This window comes from Polyergus mexicanus, unplaced genomic scaffold (genome assembly GCF_030449975.1).
Source record: "Polyergus mexicanus isolate NDT 795.1 unplaced genomic scaffold, iyPolMexi1.0 SCAF_22, whole genome shotgun sequence".
Taxonomy (NCBI): Eukaryota; Metazoa; Arthropoda; class Insecta; order Hymenoptera; family Formicidae; genus Polyergus; species Polyergus mexicanus.
Window position 1 is genome coordinate 3,683,334 of NW_027223342.1, and position 9,246 is coordinate 3,692,579.

A 9,246-nucleotide genomic window follows, 5' to 3' on the forward strand; every position below is an offset into this window, starting at 1 on the left:
ATGAAAGTGCAATTTATGAACTAATCCTGGGATCGTTTTGCAGAGAATGTGGAAAACCGCTGTACCAGATAATGCCCTGCAATATGTGCCCAATTTGCACTGTATAAGCTGGACAAAACTTGTGTTGTGAAAAGACTTAAATAGGAAATATGGGGGCCTCCGAACATTTTGTGGAATTAGAACAATTTCTATGGGAAGATTTCATACAGGTGAACTCGGTGTGTGCATGTGAGTTATGGGAAGGAACATGCCTTAAATGTCTCGAGTGATTGGAAGAACAGTACCGACACGAGATGTTACAGGGGCATGGAATTCAATCGCTGGCTAGCCGAATCGCGCGACTTGAAAGTTTAAGACATTCGTTATGCAAAAAATACAAACGCTTAGATGTCCGTGTCCCAGCGCTATCGGCAAACACTCCTATCACTTCAACTGTACAAATGGTGCAAGATCAAGCAATCGGCTTGAAGAAATCTCGTACAATAGATTTGGATCATTGCCTGCGAGATTATTATACAGTGATGTCCAAGGATTGGGATTTTGATATGTAAAACGTAGCTGACATCTTGTTATGGGTGAGAACAACATTGAAATACTCGAAGAATTAATTGTCTATTTAAAAAAAATATTAAATATTAAAAATTAAATTTATATTAATATAATGTTTTTCTGTTTCAGAAGGAGCGCCGCCTATATATATATATATTTTTATTATTATTATTTTTATTTTTATTTTAACACACACACACACACACACACACACACATTGTAATATACACACAATTATGAAATAAACTTATTATTATTATTATTATTATAATTAAAGTATCAATTATTTCTGCACCTCCTTCTTTCCTTTTCCTACATGCATGCCTCGCGCTATCTCATCGGTACATGCATGCCTCGCGCTACTCTCTTTATCTCTTTCTCCCGCGAACGTCATCCTTTCCCAACACCAATGCGGACGCTATCCTTCTCCCTCGTGCCTGTGATCGCCTCGCGCCGCCTCGCATATGCTCTCTCTCGCACCGCCTCGCGCTATCCCTCTCTTACACATTGCGGATGCCTCGCGCTATCTCTGTCACACCTACTCGTGGCATCGTGCCTTCGCGCTCCCTTTTCCCCGCGGCCCCCGCACCTACCATTCCGCCGCGGTCCCCCTATCCCTCTCCACGGACCCCGTGCCAACCGTTCCGCCGCGGTCCCCCTACTCCACTCCGCGGACCCCGCGCCAACCGTTCCGCCGCGGTCCCCCTTCCCCACTCCGCGGACCCCGCGCCAACGGTTCCGCCACGGTCACCCCCGCGTGACGTCATTCCCACCCCCATGACGCCATTCCCACCCCCATGACGCCATTCCCACCCCCGTGACGTCATACCTCCCCATGACGTCATACCCCCCCCCGTGACGTCATACCCCCGCGCTGGTTTCCTCTCGCCCCTCACCCCCCCTCAGAGGACCATGGCTTAGAACCGGCCCAGTATCACTACTAATATTGCGGCAATGTATCAAAAATATTACATGCCGAGTGGGTTGTTGGCGAGAATACAGCGCTTGCAGCTTCAAATACTGTCCAGAGCAGACATAACTATGAAATCGATTAATTTATAATTATCTACCTCGCGGAAATCGCTGCACAGATTATCTGTAAGACAGCGAAGTAGGGTTATGTCCGAGATTAGAAATAATTTACGGTTACAACTTTCTCCAAAAGTTGCTGCTGCTGCTGCTGCTAATAATAATAAATCGAATATTTCCAGTTTGTTTATTGTAGAATGTAGTTCGTCTCCAGAATGTCTGTCTTCTGTTATAAATGATATTTGCAATATTAGAGATAATATGCATACAGAAAACGATGAATCGTCTTTTTCTTCTATCTCTGATGCCAGTGATGCAGCATCATCATGTTTCAATTTCACTACACAAACAGAACCATCTTTTCGCGAGCGCTTAGCATCTTGTCCTATAAATAATAATCTAACACATGCTCAAGGAAATAATATACTATCCCTTCTTCGTACGCATTCTTGCTTTTATGATTTGCCGAAAGATGTTAGAATATTATTACATACACCACGAAATTGTATTGCTGTGTCTATTGTGGAACCAGGCGAATATATTCATTTCGATCTTGAATCAAGTATTATTCGATGCCTTATGTGTGTTTCATCTTTATCTATTGTTGATCAATTGGAAATAGATTTTAATACAGATGGATGTGCTTTAGATAAATCAGGTTCCATTCATATTTGGCCAATTCAATATAGGATTGCAAATATCCAGCACACAAAACCGATAGTAGCAGGAATCTATAAGGGTACGCAGAAGCCGTATGATCCTAATAAATTCTTTGAGAAATTTATTGCAGATATTGATAGAATAATGTCCAATGGTGGAATAAATCATCATGGCAATAAAGTGCCCATACGCTTAAGATGCTTCATAGCTGATGCACCAGCTCGTGCATTTATCCTGAATTAACGTGGCCATACATGTAGTCAGCCTTGTTCCAAATGCAAAGTTTCTGGTACACGTAGCGAATCTCGTTATGTCTTCAATGATGTCAATCATCCTCTTCGAACCAATGAGGAATACATAAGGTGTGTGGATGGGGATCATCATAAAGAAGGTAAGAGTCCATTGTCGATGGTTCCGATAGGTATGGTTTCACAAGTGCCATTTGAATATATGCACCTTGTATGTCTGGGTGTAATGAAAAAACTTTTATCCGCATGGATATATGGGAAATATTCACGATTGTCAAAATTGTCTGGCCGATCCATTTCTATTATGTGTGCGAGACTAAACACTCTTAAAGAATATTGCCCTTCGGATTTTTCAAGACGGCCTAGATCCCTTGATGTATGCTTTAAATATAAAGCCACAGAGTTTCGTCAGTTTTTACTCTATACAGGTATAGTTGTAACATATGGTATTTTAGACGATTCCCAGATAGCCAAGTCTGTTCGAACAGATTTTGCCAAACGTCTGCTACAAATTTTTGTCAGCAGAAAGATTCCAGATTGTATACAAAGTCTGTTATATCAGATAATGATAGCAGAATATCAGCAGGAATGTTACAAAACCTGCTGACATAATTTGACAGCAGATCAGTAGCAGAAACCGAGCAGAATTTGCATAGAATTATTATAGCAGATAGCCAGCAGAAACCGAGCAGGATCTGCATAACGCAATTTGATGTCAAATTGATAGCAGAAATCGAGCAGGATCTGCTCGCGCGCAATCTGACGGCAGATTGGCAGCAGAAATCGAGCAGGATCTGCTAATATGACTTGACATCAGATTGTCGGCAGAAATCGAGCAAGATCTGCGCGCGCGCAATCTGATGGCAAATCGGCAGTAGAAATCAAACAGAATCTGCAGCTTTTAGCATTCATATAATTTATTGAGATAGTATAGTTTATTCGTTTACAGCTATGCGGCGCACTATTCACTTTTTATATCCGTATTCAAGTTCTTGTCACGAGCGTATGTAATGCCTGCAAAATGCGGCTAATAACATCGTAATTATTTCTATCAATTTAATTTCTAATACGACTCCCGTACCGGGAATTCAGATATTTAACTGATTTTTAGAAAATCAGACAGATAAATATCCGATTTTCACTTATCTGGAAAGAAATTATCCAAATAAGTGAAAATCGTTCGTTATTATATCTATTTAAGATATAAAATAGAAATTAACTTATAAATTAACATATAAATAAAATATTTTAATTTTGATTTAATTTCATAAATTAATTGTTCAAATTTTCATATATATATATTATATTAATACATATTATTAATATTATAAATTTATGTTATTAATACAAACGTCAGAAAATGACATCCTGTGAATGTGACATATCAACTATTGACGTCATTTTTGAATCTTATGAGACCTAACTTTAGGATTAACTCTAATTGGTTATTTTGTGACCAAAATTTACTGTCATTTTGCTACTTGGACTCGAGACCCTTTAAATGTTTAAATCCATTTAAATGTACCATTTTATATAAATGTCTAGAAATTGCTCGATTTCTGCTGTTAATCTGCCGTCAGATTGCGCGCAGGCTCTGCGTGATTTCTGCTGCCAATCTGCTCACATTGCCTGTCAGCAGGCTCTGTCGACAAAACCTGAGCTTAATGTGGTCACAGATGGCTATGGTTTTGGCATGAAATTCTGATTAAATTTGCTGCCAATCTGCGCGCATGCTGCTAGCGTTTTGCTATCTGGGTCAATTATACAAGCACTTTTTATTCTTACACGTAGCTATAACAATTTTGGTTTCAAATTTACCATCAAAATTGCAACTACGGTTTACAGAGCTTGCGCTGCAAAAATTTGTTTAACGAAGTAAAAATCTTTACGGTTCAACTTTTAATAGTTATAATGGTCTTCTTCATCTCACTAACGATGTGAGACATCTTGGTAAATTAGATTCTTTTTCTGCTTTTCCATACGAAAATAATATGACAATTTTTAGAAAATATTGCAGAAAGTCAGGATTACTTCTTCAGCAATTCTTCAATAGAATGGCAGAGATAGAAATTCACGGAACGAATCAGAATCGTGACAATGATTCTTCTATTCACGTATCTGTGCAGCATGTAAGTAACAATTATTCTCGATGTCGTAAGATCATATTTGATGGAATATCATTAAGTGTAGATATGCGTGATAATTGCTGTCTCTTACATGATGGATCGGTTTGCATTGTTTTTGAAATTGTTAAGAACAATAATTCGTATCTTTTGAAAGTTAAAAAATTTTTGCAAATTAATGATTTTTTTGGCTTTTTGTCTTCTGTTCTCCAAGTGTATAAATGTTCTATGTTGAGCAACGAGGTTTTTCGTATCCATCTACAAAAAGTCCGTACTAAATGTTACAGAATGCCTCTTTGGAATCCGACATATGATAACGACAGTGATGAAGAAAATCATTCGGAAGCATCTCAATACATAGTTGCTGCTATTATATAATACATAACGAGAAATTGTGGTATACTATATATTGCTATGTTCTTATATATAACTGTTGTAAAAATTTAAAGTTTTTTGGTTTTTATATTTATAAGAATTCGAGAGAGCATGATATATTATTTTTTTTCTTTTCTACACATCTTCTGTGTTTTACAATTATTATTTTGTATTTTATCTTCTGTCTCAGTTTTCTTTGCATTCCATTCTTCGGAACAGCCTACATATATATTTGCTATCGCATGTTAAATCTTTATATTGTATTTCTCTTTTATTTTTGCTTTGTCTTTCTTCTGCGCGCATTTATATTTAAAATTATAATCTTTTCATAATAGACAGGTAGAAAAATTCTTCTATTGTTATTTTATTATATCTGTAATATTACATCATGTACACACACATATACTTTTCTAATATTCATTCTTTTGTTTATAGGAAAATGTTGGAACGGCCGAAGCGCATTGTATTGAAATCATTGCACTACCAGACATCATCATCGGACGAGGCTTCAAAGCGTAGAAGAACACTAGAGAACAACGCGAATGAAAATATCGATCAGAACATCGGCGAGCTAAGGACACTTTTAGAAGAGCAACATTCTTCGATGGATGAACCAAATCATTCAAATGATCTTTACAACATTTATACGCCTAAAACAAACACGCATACACAAAACATTCCATACTTACATACAAATGTTCCATCATACTTATCTCCTCAAAATAGTTTTTCACAATCACGCACACATACATATCCCACACATTATCCCACATCCAATCATACAGTGATTGATAACATTGCGCACTCAAGTAATACAGGTATTAATAAGTTTCAGGAAAAGTATGGCACTACATCAGACATCAGAGATTCTTATCAGCTACCAGATGAACGAAGAAGAGAATCTGAAGCCACCTGTACTGAGAGATCCTTCGATGAATCGAATAATCCGTAAGTTTATATATGTGTGTGTGTGTGTGTGTGTGAGTGTGTGTGTGTGTGAGTGTGTAAGTATATGTCATGATGTAAAAAGAATTAAAATTTATAAGGCATGAAACTTACAAAAAACTAAACGTTTTGATTCACTGTGAATCTTTATCAATGGTTATGTAAAATTTATATCTATAATGATAAAAAAAAACAGTGGGAACACGCATATAAAAATTGAGATTCTTTTCCTCGCAGGAATTTCTACAATCTCAATTTTTGTGTGCATGTTCCTTTTGTACCTTTTTTTTGTATCATTATACATATAAACTTTACATAACCATTGATAAAGATTCAAAGTGGATCAAAACGCTTAGTTTTTTGTAAGTCTCATGCCTTATAAATTGTAATTCTTTTTACATCATGACATATACCTACATGTCAGGTTCCAATTAACCCCTCTTTACTTTTTACTAATTATGTATCACTGTGCCTCATAATCTTATTTTAAAATTACATTAAAATTATGACAGTAAATTATTGTTTAATTTACGTTATTAAACATATTTACATTATTAAACATAGTAAATTAAATTTTATTACATCTACAAGAATGCACATAGCTGTAAAAATTATGAAAAAAATTTCGAATTTGTTACATTTGCAAGTATTAAGCAAGTATAAAATATGAATTAATGTTTGCAGGATACTGAACGAACGCTTAGATCGCTTTGAAGCAGAACTAAAGTGAGTATCAGTGAAATATAACGCAAACTGTAATTTTAACATAAATGTTAACACAAAATAATTTTTTTAACGCGATTATTTTTAATTTTTAATAGAGTAAATAACAAATTTTTTAAATAAAAGTGATCTTGTTTCACAAGATTTATATAATAACTTTAAATTACTTTTCTCTCTTTCTCTTTCAGAATATTTTCAATGCCAGTTTAATTTTTGTTTTAATGGAACAACATCTATTTTATTAGAGATTTATAAGGATTTATAAGAGATTTATAATATTTTATGACAAATTCCTATACTTCATTGCATATTTTTGAATTTGTCATAAAATCAATATCAATAAAAAAAAGAGACTAGTTAGAACTTAATGTGTTATTTTTGTAACGTAACAAGAATTACATATTAAAAGGCATAAGGTCATAAGAAATCAAATATTTCGATTTACTTCGGATCATTTTCAATAATTATGTAAAGGTAAAAACTTTAATGACAAGAATAACTGAGGCATGCAAACATTAAAGTCTTTACCTTCACATGACTATTGAAAATAATCCGAAGTGGATTGAAACACTTGGTTTCTTGTCGCCTTTGGTTTCTTATACTTTTTGTATAATGTAATTCTTGTGACGTTGCAAAATAACATCTATACACTAAGCTCCAACTTATCTTTTTGATTTTATTGTATTGATAGTGATTGTATATTGCTTAATCTCGCAATTCAATGTTGTCACAAAGTGTTTTATGAAATTCTTATAAAATAGATATATTATTCCGTTTAAAAAATTAAAACTAATATTAAAAATACTCTGAAATAATTTAAAGAAATAATTAGAAATTTTTGTTTGAGTCATATAAATTTTTAGAAACAAAACAATATATACCATATATAAGTCGAAAATTTCAAATATCTATAAAGTATTGTAACGCGGTTACTTTTCGCGAGTGCGTGGATGAGCTCGGTCGGGATCAGGGCTCGTGAAAAGGTGAGACACACGAAAGATTTAGTTAACAAGTATTGTTTTTATTTGCCTCTTTCGGCAATGGTCGATTTACAATAGTTAACGCGCGGCGGATGATGCAACGCGCTAGATGCAAGGCGCGTTCCTTATTCGGTGCGCGATGTTCGATATATCGAACCGCTTATAATATTCGTAAAGAGGATTTCCGTTTCCGGTGGGTGAGAAAGAGTATTGTAGAAAGTGTGCAGTGCGAAAGGTGGAGAGAGTGAGGAGATAGGGAAGTGAGTGAGAGAGTGAAAGGTGTGCAAGTGAGGAGTGAGGTGAGGGGAAAGTGGAGAAGTAAGGGTGGAGGTACGGGAGAAGGTGATAGAAGCAAGGAGGCGGAAAAGATAGAGCAGAGCAGAGTAAGGTTAGGAAGAGAGAAAGAGGGTCACGTGGTAGAGAAGTGAAGAACCGGGAGCGTGAGATAGGTAGAGCGGCGACATACGGTGGGGCAGAGAGAAAAGAGTATAGAAGTTAGGTAGAGAGGCGTGCGCAGGGATAGAGACAGAGGCAGAAGAGGAGGAGCACTGACAATAGAGGAGGTAGAGAGGCGACAGAAATAGAGGATTAGATCAGGAAAAATAGCAAGGAAGAAGAGATGGAGGATAAGACAAAAAAGGAATTATTGAAGACGGGGGAGGTGAGAAGGGGGAGCACGGGGAGTTTAGATGAGATGTGGAAAAGAAAAAGGGAAGTGATAGAGAGAGAGAGGCAGGAGAAAAAGGGGGTGAAGATGTAGGGGAGGGTAGGAAAGGGAAAAGGGTTCAAAGGTCACCGGTGAGGGGTTTGGAAGGGGGGGGAGTAGGAGAGATGGAATGGTGGAGGGAAATGAAAGAGGAATGGAAAAAGGAGTTAAAGGAAGGGTTAAAGGGGGTGAAGGAGGAAATGAGGAAGGAAATGCAGAAAGATAGGGAGATGATAGGGGAGATGTTAAGGGAGTACATGAAAGACCTAAGAGAGGAAATAGATGGGATAGTGAGGAGACAGATGGAGGAAATGGATGAGAGAGGGAGGATGGAGAGAGAAGAGATGAAGGGAAGAGTGGAGGCGCTAGAGAATGAATGGCGAGAGATGAAACTTAGAGAAAGGGGGGGAGGGAAAAAGGGGGAGGGAAGAGGAGGAGAATTAGAGGGGAAAATTAAAGAAATTGAAATAAGGATGGAGATGAAGGAAAGAGAGGAGAGAAGGAGGAATATTGTAGTAAGAGGAGTGAAGGGAGGGGAAAGAGAGGTGAGGGCGAGGGTAGAGGAGGTATTAAAAGAGATAAAAATAGGGGCGAGGGTAGAGGGGGTGAGATGCTTAGGAAGTAAGGACGAGGGAAAAGGGACGGCGATAGTAAAAATAGACGAAGTAGAGAAGAAGAAAGAGATAATGAGAAGGAAAGGAGAAATAAAGGGCAGAGATATAAGATTGGATGATGACTTAACATGGAAGGAAAGAAGGATGAGATGGTTAATAGAGAGTGTGGCAAAGAGAGAGAGAGAAAAAGGTAAGAGAGTATGGGTAGGATATGGAAAAGTGCAAATAAATGGTATTTGGTGGAAATGGAATGAAGGAAAGGAAGAGTTAAGGGATGGGGAGGGAAGAGGGTGG

The 9,246-nt window shown here is 36.9% G+C and overlaps 1 pseudogene; it reads left to right on the forward strand.

The window, feature by feature from the left end:
* Positions 1-2,382: 2,382 nt before the first annotated feature.
* Positions 2,383-4,987, forward strand: LOC138942407 (uncharacterized; annotated as a pseudogene).
* Positions 4,988-9,246: the final 4,259 nt, after the last annotated feature.